General features: G+C 46.5%; 3 non-coding genes across 3 annotated transcripts; 2 read left to right on the top strand and 1 right to left on the bottom strand.

Moving 5' to 3' along the window:
- The first annotated feature begins 2,105 nt into the window (after positions 1–2,105).
- trnad-auc (transfer RNA aspartic acid (anticodon AUC)) lies at positions 2,106–2,177 on the top strand. Its single transcript has one exon. It is a non-coding gene; the product is annotated as a tRNA-Asp (tRNA).
- A 934-nt stretch (positions 2,178–3,111) lies between these two features.
- Positions 3,112–3,183, top strand: trnad-guc (transfer RNA aspartic acid (anticodon GUC)). Its single transcript has one exon. It is a non-coding gene; the product is annotated as a tRNA-Asp (tRNA).
- A 609-nt stretch (positions 3,184–3,792) lies between these two features.
- Positions 3,793–3,865, bottom strand: trnav-aac (transfer RNA valine (anticodon AAC)). The gene has a single exon. It is a non-coding gene; the product is annotated as a tRNA-Val (tRNA).
- Between the last annotated feature and the right edge of the window lie 12,976 nt (positions 3,866–16,841).

Genomic DNA, 16,841 nt, shown 5'->3' with positions numbered 1-16,841 from the left:
ACACTTTTCCATCAGCTCAACATTAACCTCAGAGGTCTGACTTTAAATGAATGATACTTATTACATTATAATAATAATATTCGCCCTATGGTAGCCTTCATATACATGTTAACTTTAGTACACTACCACATAGTAAATACAAATTACCATGAGCATTAACTTCATGAACATTTAAATGTTACGTGAGTGCAAAGTAAAAAAGCACAACGTGTTTTGCACCTAGCAAAGTGCAGGAGAAATGCATGTTGTTGCCGTAGTTCTACTGTTAACACTAAATGGCGGATTGGCAACTTTTAATCACGCATGGTGCATACACATGTTAACTTCATAAACGTTAGCACATGGCAATAAACATTAAATGACAAGTATTTACGGATTTAAACGGCCGGAAAGCTCCGGTGTGTTTCTGCTTTAGCGGCAACTTGTTACCAATGCTAATATGCGCGAACGTTAAAAGACAACACATTGGCATTCATTTATATCACATTATAACGGACTGTCGTGTTAAAGAGTAATAGCGGAGTGCATCTTACCTTTTCAAAAGTCTGTCAGTAATGATACCTGTTCATTTACAGTGAAGAGAAGACGCTGCCCGCTCTATGAGACGTCATCCAATCAGAGTACTAGAAGTAAGTGAGACGACCAATGGGTGGACACAAGATGTGAATTAAAATGCCATTGAAATGAACGGGAGGGGCGGGACTCTAATTGAGACTTCTGAACCCGATTATCCTCGCCCCCTAGGCGCAAGGATGACACGCAAATTCGTGAAGCGTTCTTCATTGCCAATTTGTAATGATTTTTCCAACATAAATCCCGATTCCTATCAAGGAGAGGTGGAAGAAGTACTCAGAACTTCCAGTTAAGTAAAAGTGAGGTTGCTTCTCTTGTTTTATACAGTATTTTGTGTTTTTGTCCAATCGGGGCCACAAACTGCAGCACAGCAGCAGGGGTCTTTTTTGGACTCGATGCCAATAGTCACCCAATAGTAAAACTCTCTAATTGTGTGCTAGTACATATTCCAAACAACAGTGAACTAGGGTTACGTATTGTAACCCAGCTTCTATGAGTATAGGCGCAGCCCTCTAATGCTATCGCTATTGGGTAAACCCCACTGCACGTGTGCAGCACTGACAGACTTATTATTATTTTATAGGAGCGAACGGTAGCAGCTGGATGCCCGAAATTCTTCACCAGTGTACTACATATAGCGGGGAACATTTGCTGTGAATATCAATTGCGTCACTCAAATGCTTGATTTTATATCAATATTATTCCAATGAAAAGCTAATTTGTCCAAAAGTGCTACTAATTCATATCTTTTGATAACAACGTCTGATCGGTTCGGGCTCAATGGCTATTCCCCACCGCTAATTATTCCGCATCCAATGGTATCCTCCTTGAGTCTCTAGGACTTCAGGGGGCTTAGCTAGGGCAGTCAGACGCCAATGTCAGTAATGCATGATGGCATTTGATTGAAAAAAAGTTCTGGGTGGGCTAGGGTGCCCATATTTCAGATTCCTGATCTGGGCCCTATTTAGAGGCCCCCTGTGAAAAAATTATCTCTTTAGCCCTTTTCAAAGTACTTTAAACACTCACGGAGCAATGCGGCTTCTCAAAAGGCCTTAACGGAAGGTTTTGTTACATTTTAAGCCATAACCTTTGACATTTATTCGCACCAGAGGCATCCATCTGCATCTGCTCTGCGAGACGGTTAAAATGACATCAAGCTCAAAGCGGTCGGACCTTCTCATGTATAGTTACTCATGTGTAGTCCAGTGTATAGATAGATAACTTTCGCGTGTGAGTCGAATGTGATGACCACTACACTACAGAAACTGCTGAAGAGCTAAGTACACGTTTGCACGTAGATGCAACATTGATATTTAATTGTAAACCTTCAAAATGACGGACCACATGTTGATCTCTGAGACTCGGAGAGATTTTACACTGGATCCAGTCACAGCTGCAGCTTCATGGACTTTCGAGACAGCAACTGTATACTGGTCCCAAATGCTATCCTGGATATGACCTGTAACCCCTCAAAGAGCGCCACCTAGGATTGACGTGCTAGGATTGACGTGCTAGGATTGCTGTTAGAGCATTCCTCGTTAGTATAGTGGACAGTATCTCTGCTTATCACGCAGAAGACCGGGGTTCGATTCCCCGACGGGGAGAATTTTCAATAACATCAGGCCTTTATTCACCAAAGGAGGCAAGCATCAATCAACTCATTAAGGAGGATGCCACCAAGAGGCCCTTGGAAATAATTTCAGAAAAGCGCTTACCTGAACCATGGCAACTGAACTTTCGTACGGTCATAATTATAACAATCATGAAAAAGCTACCAAGTGCATGCTTCAAATCATTGAAGGAGAACAACAATCAATGACCACGGCAATGTGCTCAACGATTACACTTTTGACAGACAAAATCAAGCAAGGCAAGAAATCCCTTTATATTTTTCATTGTGACCAGACACATTTTGAGCAGGAACGAAAAGAAAGTCATTGGTTGCAGAATTGAAGTACCCTAAGCACAACTGCTATTAACAACCTTCAGTTGTTCAAAGGACGACAAGCCTCTTCGATTTGAATACACAGAGAGCCAAAGCCGTACAATTCACAAGCCATGCTCAACAAACAATTGCCTTGCTCATCCAACAATTGTCTTGAAAAGACTCAACATTCTACTGCCATATTTCTGAAACTGCTTTTTACTCTATCTAGATTCCCGATAACTTTTCTTGGTTGACTTCTTTGAAGTTGATCGGGATCAAAGAAGAGTGTTTCTGCCCGGTTATGAGCCTGGGACCTTTCGCGAGTTAGGCGAACGTGATGACCACTACACTACAGAAACTGCTGAAAAGCTAAGTACACATTTGCACCTAGATGCAACATTGATATTTAATTGAAAACCTTCAAAACTACGGACCCCTTGTTGATTTCTGAGACTCTGAGAGATTTTACACTGGATCCAGTCACGGCTGCAGTGTCATTGACTTTCGTGACAGCAACTGTATACTGGACCCAAATGCTATCCTGGATATGACCTGTAACCCCTCGAAGAGCGCCACCTAGGGTTGACATGCTAGGATTGGTGCTAGAGTGTTCCTCGTTAGTATAGTGGACAGTATCTCTGCTTGTCACGCAGAAGACCGGGGTTCGATTCCCCGACGGGGAGAATTTTCAATAACAGCTGGCCTTTATTCACCAAAGGAGGCAAGCATCAATCAACTCATGAACGAGGATGCCACCAAGAGGCCCTTGGAAACAATTTCAGATAAGCGCTTACCTGAACCAGGGCAACTGAACTTTCGTACGGTCATCATTATAACAATCATGAAAAAGCTACCAAGTGCATGCTTCAAATCATTGAAGGAGAACTACAATCAATGACCGCGGCAATGTGCTCAATGATTACACTTTTGACAGACAAAATCAAGCAAGGCAAGAAATCCCTTTATATTTTCCATTGTGACCAGACACATTTTGAGCAGGAACGAAAATAAAGTCATTGGTTGCAGAATTGAAGTACCCTAAGCACAACTGCTATTAACAACCTTCAGTTGTTCAAAGGACGACAAGCCTCTTCGATTTGAATACACAGAGAGCCAAAGCTGTACAATTCACAAGCCATGCTCAACAAACAATTGTCTTGCTCATCCAACAATTGTCTTGAAAAGATTCAACATTCTACTGCCATATTTCTGAAAGTGCTTTTTACTCTATCTAGATTCCCGATAACTTTTCTTGGTTGAGTTCTTTGAAGTTGATCAGGATCAAAAAAGAGTGTTTCTGCCCGGTTTTGAGCCTGGGACCTTTCGCATGTTAGGCGAACGTGATGACCACTACACTACAGAAACTGCTGAAAAGCTAAGTACACATTTGCACCTAGATGCAACATTGATATTTAATTGAAAACCTTCAAAACGACGGACATCTTGTTGATTTCTGAGACTCTGAGAGATTTTACACTGGATCCAGTCACGGCTGCAGTGTCATTGACTTTCGTGACAGCAACTGTATACTGGACCCAAATGCTATCCTGGATATGACCTGGATATGACCTGTAACCCCTCGAAGAGCGCCACCTAGGGTTGACATGCTAGGATTGCTGCTAGAAAGAGGGGCTTGCCCCGTTCAATCCACGCATCGACCCGGTATTGCAGCGCCTCCGGGAACGGTGCACCCATCTCCTGCCTTGTGGAAAAACAAGCAAAGACGCATCTCGAAACCAAAACAGATGGTTTCAATTGAGGGCAGAAACTGCAGCGGATTTTTTTTTGCCTCAATGACAAGACATCGTAACTACCACTACGCTGGCGAGGTCAACAGCACGGTCAACAAGGTGGATTGTTCAACATATATGCTATATGCTCCAAGTCATTTAAGAAGGGATACATTCCACCGGTCATCCCTTAGAGTGATTTGATGTCGAGCATCTCACTGAGTTCTCAAATCAATGGGAGTCAGCACGGAGAACATCCCTCTTTACTTGTACACTAAGACCCCTTCGGGTCTTCTGGGTTGAGAATACCTCAATTGAGGGTCCGGGGCCTGTCAGCCAATCAGATCAGAGCACCTGAGATTAATTCAAACCACCCAAATCCCCCCACGGCAAATACTCTCTGACTCCCCCTGCTGGCTGCATCTGCTGGCTGCATGCTTGATATGACAGGAACACACCACAACACAGACTATAACACCCCTTGCTGCTAAATACAAACCAACTTTGTGCAATATGTGCTATATGTATATGCCATTAATAACTGTGTAATTTATACCTGGCTGCTAAATCAATATATATGCCATTAATAACTGTGTAATTTATACCTGGCTGCTAAATCAATATATATGCCATTAATAACTGTGTAATTTATACCTGGCTGCTAAATCAATATATATAACTTAGTACTTTTTAAGCATATTGTTGTGTTGTTTGTTTATTATATTATAACTTAGTACTTTTTTAAAGCATGTAAGATATGCAACACTAAGCTGTCTGTGGCTCTTTCCTGCTAAAGGTATTCTGATTCTGATTCATTAATGTATTATGTGTATTTCCAATGCAGTGTTTTTATATGTATTGTTCAAACTATTTAAAATAAAGTTTTTTAAAAAGGCAAAAGGACATCTCCGTCATTGTCAAAAGCAAGGAATAAGCAGTCAGAGATATTGAAGTTTAAACATACCTTTTTATTTATTTACACGTTTTAAAAATTAAAATTCGGAATTCAGGGTTGCGGCCTTCTTCTTCTTTCTGTTGACTCTCTGTCGGTCCCTCAACATTTCCTTCTCCGTCTTCCCTCCCCTCAACTCGGTGAGCCACTGCTCCACTGTGCGGTTCTGCGGGTCAGAAACCTGGCAGAAGCTCTGCCTCGTGGGGCGGTGCAGGCTGTGCCCCGTGGCCCGGGTCGTTCTTTGGCTGCATAGCGTGCAGGTCCGCTCACGCCTGGGAGGGAACACACCGGCTGCAGCAGAGGCCATCTTTAACTGCAACCTCCACCCGGTGGTCTTCGGGACGTTGACCTTCAGCCACTCATCCAGGGTCAGTCCTGAAGTGGCTCGGCAGAAGGTCAAGCCTAGGAGGGAGAGGTGCTCAACGACTGAGATGTCCTTTGAGCAGCCAGGACACACGCGTGGGGGATCTACAACACACACACACACACACACACACACACACACACACACACACACACACACACACACACACACACACACACACACACACACACACACACACACACACACACACACACACACACACACACACACACACAGGTTTAATGAAAGTGCAGTCAACATCAAACAATATAAAAATATATAAAATAATGTAATCAGCACCTTCATGCTCTGATTTTGAGATAGTTGTGTTAACAGAGTGTCTCTACGTGTGTTCTGGTGATTTCCTAACCTTCTCTCTTCTTCTTCTTCTTCGTCTTCTTCTGCAGAAGAGTTTTCTGAGCAGCCCGTTCTGCATGAGGAGCAAAAGGAAGACATGGTTTTAAGTTAACACTACATTATCACACCTTCATGCACTGAAAGTGAGATGTTTTTCTCAGAGAAATTAGGGACATTTTGTTTTGATTGTAAACAAATAAATAAAAGAAACGTAATAACCGTGTTTACTTTTTGAAAGCACTGGGGGCCAGAACGGTTTGCAGAACTTGAACCGCTTGGGAATCCTGTAGGAGGCAGGGGAGGCCTTCCATTTAGCGATGGCCCTCCCCAAGTCCGTCTGGTCCATTGCTGTTGTCATATCTGCAAGAGGACAGCAGTAACACAGTGGAGTTATTGGAGCTGCACAAATCAACACCACAGAGACACAGGAGAGGACAAGAGGAGGACAGATGCACTCACCCATAGCTGAAGCCAGACTGTGAGAAAATAAGTTTCTCTACCTCCTGCTCAGAGGTGTGAAAGCTTTCATCCAATCAGATCAAAGACCTGTGGATCAACCTGCCCTCCTGCCCCGAGATGAGCCATCAGACTCTGGCACCTGCTCTGAGGACGTCTGCAGGACATCTCCTCCTGCCAGGATGCCCTGACGACGCCCTGACGACTCTGTAACGACTCTGTAACGACTCTCTCACAGCCACTGTGGGAAAGCTTCAGTCTCTGGACTCTCACATCCTGGCTTCTTCTGTACTCATGTTACTAATCACTCATGTATGTACTATGTGTATTTTCAAAGCAGTGTTTTTATATGTATTGTTCAAACTATTTTAAATAGAGTTTTCTAAAAAGGCAAAAGGACGTTCCTGTTTGAAACCTGCTGAACTTCAATTGAAGTGCAACAACAGCAGAGGAAGAGAGCACGCGTGGTGGAAACCACAGGAAGTCAATCCACACAGATATTTAAGTTTGAACTATTTATTAGAAAAATATATTTACATTATATACATTGTCTTTCTCAGTGGAGGGACTGCAGCCACTCCTCGGGGATCTTGTGCTCGGCCAAAACAGGGCAGTAGCCCACTCTCTCCCCGCTGGCCTTCACCAGCAGTCTGTGCCCCGTCTCCTTGATCTTTCTCAGACCACAGGAAGAACACTTGTTCTGAGACGGGGCTCTGAGTCTCCGACCCTCCCCCCTCCGAGCTGCCTCCGCCTGCTCCTTCTGAAGTCTCCGGCGGTTGTAGTTGGTGGACTTTGGCGTGTATGAGGAGGAGGAGGAGGAGGAGGAGGAGCAGGGCGCCGTGGAGCAGGGCGCCGTGGAGCAGGACGTCGTGGAGCAGGAGGAAGAGAAGGAGGAAGAGAAGGAGGAAGAGAAGGAGGAAGAGTAGGAAGATCGAAGAGATACTCTCCGTCGTGGTCATATCCCTCGTCCTCGTCCTCCTCCTCAACAGTCATCTCCTCGCTGTCGTCGGGCTCATCAGGGTCCTCAGGGAGGGCCTGCAGAACCTTTCTCGTCTGGTTGTACAGGTAGCTGATCCCGATGAGCTCACCTGAGGAAGAGAAGAATAGATACATTGTTAATATCCCAGCTGCTCTTCAGCTGGGATAGTGATGGTGTTCTCTGCAGAGGAGAAGCCCCACACAGAAACCTTCCGGAAGCATCTGAGTCCGAAGCATCACCTGTGTACGGCAGCGGCTTCACGTAGCACTCCACCAGCGTGATCTGGAACAGCTGCTGCGTGAGCTGCTGGAGAGTGTATTGCTCCTGGCCGCTGTAGCAGCCGGCCCCCTCGGCCCCCGCTGCCGCCTTTGCCCGGTCCTCGTTCCACCTCGTGAGCCCCTCCAACAGGAACATCTGGAAGAAGGTCCCCCTCGCAGAGGAGCCTGCAACACGACACACAACCGTCAGGGTTTTACACCCAGGGAGAGAAAGTGTAGAACTCTAAAAAATCCTGGCGTTGGGTTTAAAAACGACCCAAATTGGGTTGTTTTTAAACCAGCATTTCTTAGTGTGTAGAACTCTTAGAGCACGGTGCCTCACCCGGGATGAACCTGTAGAGGTGCAGGTGGAAGGACTCCAGGGACGTGGAGCCGCGGGCACAGCGGTACACGGGTAGAGACACCCCCCCCCGGGTCAGCTGTCCCGTCCTGGTGTACAGGCGGACACCAGCAGGATCCTGAAGGGCAGAGGCTCTGATTATTCACTGTCTGGACATAAAACATGTTGAACGGTTTCATGTAAGAGCTGTACCTGGATGCAGGGGATGTGCTGCCTCTGGGTCTCCAGGATCTTCTCCATGCGGCGCTGGTCCAGCAAGGGGACGTTCATGGTGTCTGTGGCCCCCTTGAACGCCTCCACCGCCTCTGTGAGGAGACGCTCGGTCTCCTGCGCCCCACGCGTGCGGCGGCGGCAGTGCCGACCCATCTCCTTGCTGGACGGCGCCCTTCTGGACCCGTCCGCCTGCAGGGCCGTCTCCAAGAGGGACATGTCCTTCGCGTCCCAGACAAATATGCAGCTGGAGAGACGCCGCATGAACTCGGGGTAGAGGGGGTGGCTCTCCGAGGTCACACCTACTGCCAGGCGGCGTATAAAGTGCCATATGTCCAGCCTGACAAGCAGGTGTGGCCAGGCGGGGAAGAGAGCGGCTGCAGCGCAGGTGCCTCCGTCCCTCCGGCAGCAGTCCCTGTCCACATACAGGACCTGTGGAGGCTCCTTCCCTGCCAGCTGGTACCGCTCCTGCAGGCCCCTTGTCATGTCCCTCAGGCCGTAGCCTTCAGCGGCCGTCAGCACGGACATCAGGACCTGCCCCAGCTCGTTCCCCACGCTGCTCATCCACAGAGCGGTACCAGCGTCGGCTCCCGCCAGCTTCTTGGTCACCTGTGTCAAAGGATCATATAATCATTTAAAAACATATAGTCTTGTACTCTGAGTGCCTTATACACTGTTTCATTGTATTGTTAGTCTTGTATGTGTTTGACAGAGACAGATGTTAAGGGTTTACATTACATGTCTCACCTTCTTGGTGGAGTCCATTTTGAGGATGGAGCCAAAGGTTGAGGTCACCTTCGCCTTCATCTCCTCTATCCTCGTGAAGGACTCCAGGACGTAGGTGGAGAGAAGCCAGCCGCAGCTGGGGACAGGCACCATCTGTGGTGGAAGCTGAGGAGGAGGCATATTCACACTTGCAACCAGAAACTTCCTGCAGGTGTTCAGGTAGTGGATGCTCCTCCTCATCCACTCTGCCTCGTGCTGCTCCACCAGGAAGGAGCGCAGCCGGCTGGCGCTGTTGCCGAGCGTGCGCCCCTTCATCTGGGCCAGAACCTTCCGGTCACACGAGAGCCTGCAGCACCAACACAGACCATGCAGAGGTGAACACCAAACCATCTCAAAGCCCTTCAAAGCCCACTGTGTGCTGCAGCGTGATGCTTACCTGTAGGTCAGCACAGCAGGGAAGAGCATCTGGTGGTCCAGGTCCAGCTGCTTCCTGATGCTCGCAGACCAGCTGGCACACTTCTTGGAGCAGGAGCTGGGACACAAAGGGTTGTTGGTGCATCTGCTCCTGATAGCTATCATCATAAATAATGTCTATGTAACAAAGCATCAAGCACACAGAGTGTTCTTGTAAATGTATCAGTACCTGCACTCGAGGTACTCCGTCCCCATGTAGTACCACCCGTCCATGTCCAGAACTCTGCGCACCGTCTTGTACAGACCGCCACCTGTCATCTTGTGTGCGCAGCTTGGACACTTCAGGTGGTACTTCCACCTCTTGTAAGGAACCCAGAGGAAGAAGGGCCGCTGGAAGAAAGCATCCGGGTAGGGCCGCTGGGAGTACTTGGGCCAGGGGCCGGGGGGGAGGTGCCACAGCTGGAGCTCCGGGGACAGGACGGGCCTCCCTGCCCTGTCAGCCACAAACAGAGCCCTGCTGACCCACTCGTGCTGCTCTGCAGGGAGGCTGCTCCTCCAGGCTGCCGGCAGGAGCAGCTGCAACACACACAGGTCACTGACTGCAGCTTCACACTACACACTGGGACTAGATGTTTACAGCATTATTACAGACCTGAGGGGGAGGAGTGACCAGTCGCAGAGGAGGAGGAGGAGGAGGAGGAGGAGATCCAAGAGCTCCCTGCTGCTGGGCAGGACGAGGAGGCGGCGGAGGAGGAGGAGGAGGAGGAGGAGGAGGAGGAGGAGGAGGAGGAGGAGGAGGAGGTGGTGGTGGAGCAGGAGCAGGAGCAGGAGCAGGAGCAGGAGCAGGAGCAGGAGCAGGAGCAGGAGCAGGAGCAGGAGCTGTGCACAGCAGAAAAACACACTTGACATACCAAATAGATTTTATTATACAAAGCTTAATAATGACACGAAGCACAGACTTACCTAAAGCAGCCTCCACCTGAGCCGCAGCCTCCACCATCAGCTGGTCGTCCTCGTCTTCTGAGGAAGCTGCAGACACAATTTAAATAAATGTTCACTCATCACACAACCCCTGACTGACACAGTAACACTCCACTGACATGATACATACACAGGACCGCTGCCTTCCTCTTCCTCTGCTGTTTGGGGGGAGATGTAGTGGAGGGGGAGACAGCTGGGGAGGTGGCGGCTGCTGATGCAGCTGAGGAGGTGGCGGCCGCTGATGCAGCTGAGGAGGTGGCGGCCGCTGATGCAGCTGAGGAGGCGACAGGCTGCATCTCCTTGTCCCTCCTGTCAATGTAGTCCTTCAGCTGCGCCAGTTGGGACCTGCGCCAGTTGGGACCCGGGCCTCCTCACAGACTCCTCACTTCCTGAGCCACTTCCTGTACCTGACATTGAAAGTGAGGGCAACAGTTAGATTAATATCACATCAAGTGTTTCTACAGCTAGTGATGAAAGTCACAAATGGCCTTACGTCCTTGGCTCCTTCTCCACACTCTCGTACATCTCCCTGTACGTCATCGCCGTGAAGACCCCAAAGCCCACCAGCTGGTCATTCTCTGCAGCCGTGCCCGGTGCTCTCTTCCTCCTCACTGCTGCCATCACTGCGGTGAAGAGCCCAGCGTACTCCAGCAGAGCATCCTTGTTACACATGAGGGGGGTGGAGCTGACATCGCCCCCCTCACGCTCTCCCTGATGCCCTGCCAGAATGGTTGCCGTGTAGCCCAGGTCATCGGACAGCAGCCACTGGAAGGTCTGACCCCGGTACTGACCAAACTGGAGCTCTGTCTGGCTGAGGAGCTGCCAGCGGTCCGCCGGGTTCCCCCCCAGCAGCGAGACCCTCAACGCAGCTTGTGCCTCAGCCAGCTCCCTGGTGTTGGAGGTGAGGCGCGGGGCTGCCCTCTTGCTGTTGGCCTTGGCGACTCTGACTGCTTCTTTGCTTGCCTTCAGCTGCAGGTCTGATGTCCCAGCCTGGAAAGTGAAGGAAGGTTTGTATTCCATTTTCTGAAATCACATAAAAAACAGTTAAATCAAATCAAATCAAGTTTTATTTATATAGCACATTTAAAAAACGATTTTTGGTCGAGCCATATAATAAAAACACATTATTACAATAGCAAACAGAAGACAATAAAAGTCACACACTCAGCTCTGACTCAGTTAGAAGCTAGCAGTCAAGTACTTCACAAGTACATGTGAAGTACAGCAGTTAGTCAGCACAAAGCCTCTCTTTGGAGGAGACGGCCTTTGAATGCAGGTGCACGAGAGAAACACAGATAGTACACAGGATGAAATAAACAGGATGATAAGAATAACAAGTTAATAACAGAATATGAAATGAGAAAAAACATGTAGTAACAGCCTGAATAGAAATAAGAAAAATAACACGAGTAAAAGCTGGTTCTGATTTGAAAGATAATGCCAACACTTTTCCATCAGCTCAACATTAACCTCAGAGGTCTGACTTTAAATGAATGATACTTATTACATTATAATAATAATATTCGCCCTATGGTAGCCTTCATATACATGTTAACTTTAGTACACTACCACATAGTAAATACAAATTACCATGAGCATTAACTTCATGAACATTTAAATGTTACGTTAGTGCAAAGTAAAAAAGCACAACGTGTTTTGCACCTAGCAAAGTGCAGGAGAAATGCATGTTGTTGCCGTAGTTCTACTGTTAACACTAAATGGCGGATTGGCAACTTTTAATCACGCATGGTGCATACACATGTTAACTTCATAAACGTTAGCACATGGCAATAAACATTAAATGACAAGTATTTACGGATTTAAACGGCCGGAAAGCTCCGGTGTGTTTCTGCTTTAGCGGCAACTTGTTACCAATGCTAATATGCGCGAACGTTAAAAGACAACACATTGGCATTCATTTATATCACATTATAACGGACTGTCGTGTTAAAGAGTAATAGCGGAGTGCATCTTACCTTTTCAAAAGTCTGTCAGTAATGATACCTGTTCATTTACAGTGAAGAGAAGACGCTGCCCGCTCAATGAGACGTCATCCAATCAGAGTACTAGAACTAAGTGAGACGACCAATGGGTGGACACAAGATGTGAATTAAAATGCCATTGAAATGAACGGGAGGGGCGGGACTCTAATTGAGACTTCTGAACCCGATTATCCTCGCCCCCTAGGCGCAAGGATGACACGCAAATTCGTGAAGCGTTCCTCATTGCCAATTTGTAATGATTTTTCTAACATAAATCCCGATTCCTATCAAGCAGAGGTGGAAGAAGTACTCAGAACTTCCAGTTAAGTAAAAGTGAGGTTGCTTCTCTTGTTTTATACAGTATTTTGTGTTTTTGTCCAATCGGGGCCACAAACTGCAGCACAGCAGCAGGGGTCTTTTTTGGACTCGATGCCAACAGTCACCCAATAGTAAAACTCTCTAATTGTGTGCTAGTACATATTCCAAACAACAGTGAAGCTATGTTGCATTTGCGGAGAATGGGAACCTAGTTTTCCTCTTGGCTTACAAAGATTATACCACTCATCTGCCCACATTCACAAGACATCGTAACTACCACTACGCTAGCGAGGTCAACAAGGTGGATTGTTCAACAGATATTCTATATGCTCCAAGTCATTTAAGAAGGGATACATTCCACCGGTCATCCCTTACAGTGATTTGATGTCGAGCATCTCACTGAGTTCTCAAATCAAGCGTTACAACTAAAGCATCAGCTTTAGTTGTAACGCTAGCAGTCGGCTGGCCTTGTCCCCATATTCATAATAGGTACTCTTTGTGCGCCTAAAAACAAACTCAGATTTGTTTGTGGAAATAAGATCAAATTCAGTTTGGAGCTTGAGTCTCTCCATCTGAAGAGCAGGACTAGGAGAAGAGGGGTTCTGTCTGTCAATTTTCAGAATTGCTTCCATCAGCTCAAGGTGTCTCTGTATTTGCTGCTTATGTTCCCTGGCACTGTAAGAGATAATATCACCGCGAATTACCGCTTTACAGGTTTCCCACAGGAGGGAAGGAGAAGTCTGATGTCTAAGGACAGAGGGTGTCGTATTGTCATACTGATATTCTGTACACACTGTGAAGACCACTGAGACAAATGTAACATTTGTGATATTGGGCTATATAAATAAACATTGATTGATTGATTGAAGTCGAGTCAGATTTGTTGTTTAGGATAAAGAGCCTAATTTTCTCAGAAATAAATTCGCAGAATTTATTAGAAGATAATAACCCTGTATTCAATCTCCAATTTGAGCGCTGTCCACTTTTAGGAAGCAATTCCAAGTCTAATAAAAGGGGGGCATGGTCTGATATGACTATTGCTGAATATTCACATAATTTCACTGAATGAAGGAGTATTTTGTCTAAAAAAAATTATCAATGCGAGAATATGTTTGATGAACATGGGAATAGAATGAAAACTCTTTTGCTGTTGGGTGGCTGAATCGCCACGTATCCACACAACCTATTTGGTCAACAAGTGTCATGAGAGCTCTAGCTCGGATAAATCAAGGGCAGGATTAACAACCAAGTTAAGATCTCCCCCCAAAATAAGGTGGTGTGAATCCAGGCATGGGATTAATGAGAATAAGGACGTCATCAAATTAGGACAACTCCAATTAGGGGCATAGACGCAAACCATAATAACAGGAGTTTGGAGCAATACACCCACGACTATAATGTAATGCCCATTTGTATCAGAAATACACTTTTCTAAAGAGAACTGCAGTCGTTTGTGTAGTAAAATGTAGTGATGGCAAAATGAAGCTTTGAATGAAGCATCGAACCACTTGGACAATTGTGACGGAAATAGGTTCATTTCTCGAAGCTTCAGTTACAGCGACCTCTCCTGGCGAAGTGCAAGGCTGCAGTGGGTTTGAAAAATATTCGATGCACACACACACACACACACACACACTAAGACTGAATATCATGTTCTATTTGCAATTAAAGATTGATAATTGTGTGTATTTTGTTATTGAGAAGAGACTAGAGAGTGCTGGACATTTTTTTGGGAGGAGAGGGCCTTTTATCAGTTATTAAAGTTGAAAAGCAATGATTAAAATACATCCATTCCGGGATTTGAACCAGCTGCGGAGGACATTGCCGCATTCGGGCCGCCGGCTCTACCCACTGGGCTATCTATTCCTTGAAATATTGAACTGTTTTTATATTACTGATAATTGTCTTTATGTTCAAAACTTCTCCACATTTCGAAGTGTTTCCCGAGCCAGAACGACCTATCTTTCTTCCTGGCTTGCTCTATAATGATACTACAATTCAAATGCAATACCAACAACAACTCAACAGCAACAACGCAAACGACGACAACCCACACATTGCGCATTGTTAAAGCAGTCATAACGTGTTGAAGCGCTCAAATTCGAAACTGTTTCAACCTGTCACCTGTCAGAATAGAGACGAGGCAGTGCATTGAATCGCGTGAATGGACCGCAAACCAGTCAAGTGATTCATTCAGGAAATGAAGCAGTTACTGGTTCGGACGTCACATGTCACGTGATTTGAAGCAGTTGCTGCTTCTGACGTCATATGTCACGTGATTTGAAGCAAGCTTCGAAGCACTGCTTCTATGGAATAGGAAGTCCAGGGTTGAAGCTCCGTTCGAAGCTTCAGTGTCAAACTGCCATCACTAGTAAAATTGCTGTACCTCTGGAACGGCTATTGAAGCTGGAGTGGAACACTTGTCCGACCCAGGGTTTCCGCAGTCTGGTGTGGTCACAGACACGCAGGTGGGTCTACTGCAGAAAAGCAATGTCCGTCGTCCTATCCTTAAGATGTGAGAATACTCTTGCTCTTTTAGTAGGCCCGCCAAGTCCTCTGACATTCCAGCTTGTAAACCTGATTGATCCTTGCGTAGCTCTCTGTCTCATATCAGCCATAGAGCATGAGCCACAATATCAGCCTTTGGAATAATATGATGAAATTATGAATTAGCCAGTAGGCTACAACACAGAGCAAGGTAACAACTTCAAATGTGTTATAAAGATGGGCACCAAAGAAAAAAGTTCCTCCCGTATTGAGAAAAAAGAGAAAGAAAGAGAACGAAAAAAACACACACAAAAAACACAACCCAACGAGATCAGATGTCTGAATCTCTAACAAATCACTACAACCTTGTCCTAAACTCATCCTGTAACGCAGGAAATGTTCTGCACACCTCCGGTTAACTACGGTGTAGTTGGCTTCCCTTCAAAATGTATAATTATCACATATACAACCGCAGCTGAATTGCAGTCATTCCCCAGTCCACACCCCCATAAACGAGACAGCAGTGACCTCTATTGACCTAGCAGGGAGCTGCAAGCAATGTCTAATGTAACGTTCATGTCCGTGTAGCTTTAGCTCGGTTATAGAAATAAAAATAACTTAAGTGAAAAACAAGATTCAGAGGGGGTATGTGGACAGAATCCTCCTGATCATTCACTTACTGCTATGAACCTGATAGAAACGCTCTGCCTCTTCCGCGGAGTAAAAAATGTGAGTCTGTCCGTTAAAAGTAACACGCAGGCGGGCTGGGTAGAGTAAGCCGAAGCTTATTCCCTCCTTGTAGAGCTGCAACTTCACTTTGTTAAAGGCGGCCCGCTTCTTGGCGAGTGTGGCGCTGAAATCTTCAAAGATCCTGATGGGATGACCTTGGTACGAGACATCCCGGGATTTCCTAGCCCACAGCAGCACACGTTCCTTCTAGGAATATTTATGGAAGCGGACAATGAGGGGCCGGGAACCTTGCGGCGATTTCGGAGCCATACTGCGATGTGCATGGTCTAGCTCCAAGGTATCCAGCTCAGGGTCTCCGACCATCTTCTTGAACAGTGTAGTCATGAAGAGACAAGCATCATCCCCCTCCATTCCTTCTGGAATGCCAATCACACGGAGATTCTGTCGTTTGGAACGTGAAACCGGGTCTTCCACCGCCAGCTGCAATCTGTCATTCACCTGATTAGTGGTCTCCAACTTGGATTTCAATACGGCCACCTCTCGCTCCAGAGTAGTGATTCCATCTGAATGAGCACTGAGAGCCGTTTCCATTCCGGTGATGGTGGCAGTATGTGTAGCCACGGTGTCGGTGTTTTGAAGAGAGGCTTGGATTGGGGCCAGGGCGGTGTTCATAGAAGCGGTAAGTTCACCTGTTACGTCTTTACGCAGTTTCTCAAGCTCTCCGCCTAGCATAACAAGTGTTAGCGGCTGCATGCTAGCTTCCGAGGCACTGGTGGCCATCTTGTTAGCCTCTTTATCTTGCGAGCTGAAGAGTTTAGTTTGTTGCTGACTTTTGCCACGACTGCCTTGAGTTTTACTCATTTCAACAACGAAAAAGTTACTGAGGCACTCCTAATGTAAGAAAAGTAAGAAAAGTAACAGACGTCTGGGTGTATATGTGTAAAAGCGAAAAAGGATTAGGGAGCAAACGCCAATGCGACCGATCACTCCAACGCCATAACCTGAAACCCCAAGAGTCTGATTCTTAACAAAGATATAATAACACAAACTACTTCATTTTCTAGTGTTCATCTTTTA

The sequence above is a fragment of the Pseudochaenichthys georgianus genome, unplaced genomic scaffold, assembly GCF_902827115.2.
Source record: "Pseudochaenichthys georgianus unplaced genomic scaffold, fPseGeo1.2 scaffold_623_arrow_ctg1, whole genome shotgun sequence".
NCBI lineage: Eukaryota > Metazoa > Chordata > Actinopteri > Perciformes > Channichthyidae > Pseudochaenichthys > Pseudochaenichthys georgianus.
This window is presented reverse-complemented; position numbering and strand designations above follow the sequence as displayed.